Here is a 562-nt window from a genome sequence, read left to right as displayed (position 1 = left end):
AAGATTGCCACTGTGACGGAATTTCTTTCCACACTCTGAGCATTCAAAAGGTTTCTCCCCTGTGTGGGTTCTTCGGTGCAACTGAAGACTGCTACTCGTACTGAATCTTTTTCTGCACTCTGAGCATTCAAAAGGTTTCTCTCCTGTGTGAGTTCTTTGATGCGATTGTAGACTCCATCTGTCACTGAATCTCTTTCCACACTCTGAGCATTCAAAAGGTTTCTCCCCTGTGTGGGTTCTCTGATGATACTGAAGATGATTACGCAGCCTGAATCTCTTTCCACACACTGAACATTCAAAAGTTTTCTCCTCTGTGTGGGTTTTTTGATGCACTTGAAGACCCCCTGTTGCACTGAATCTCTTTCCACAGACTGAGCATTCAAAGGGTTTCTCCCCTGTGTGTGTTCTTCGGTGCAGTTGAAGAGTGCCACTCTATCTGAATCTCTTTCCACACACTGAACATTCAAAAGGTTTCTCCCCTGTGTGGGTTCTTTGGTGTGACTGAAGACCAGAACTATGGCTGAATCTCTTTACACACACTGAGCACTGAAAAGGTTTCTCC

At 44.8% G+C, this 562-nt stretch overlaps 1 pseudogene; it reads right to left on the bottom strand.

Moving 5' to 3' along the window:
- The window catches only part of LOC107109894, a 31,134-nt pseudogene extending 30,614 nt beyond the window's left edge, over positions 1–520 (bottom strand).
- Positions 521–562: the final 42 nt, after the last annotated feature.

Source organism: Gekko japonicus, unplaced genomic scaffold (assembly GCF_001447785.1).
Source record: "Gekko japonicus isolate JY-2015 unplaced genomic scaffold, Gekko_japonicus_V1.1 scaffold4011, whole genome shotgun sequence".
Taxonomy (NCBI): domain Eukaryota; kingdom Metazoa; phylum Chordata; class Lepidosauria; order Squamata; family Gekkonidae; genus Gekko; species Gekko japonicus.
The sequence above is the reverse complement of the archived record's forward strand: the minus strand, read 5'-3'. Positions and strand labels throughout refer to the sequence as shown.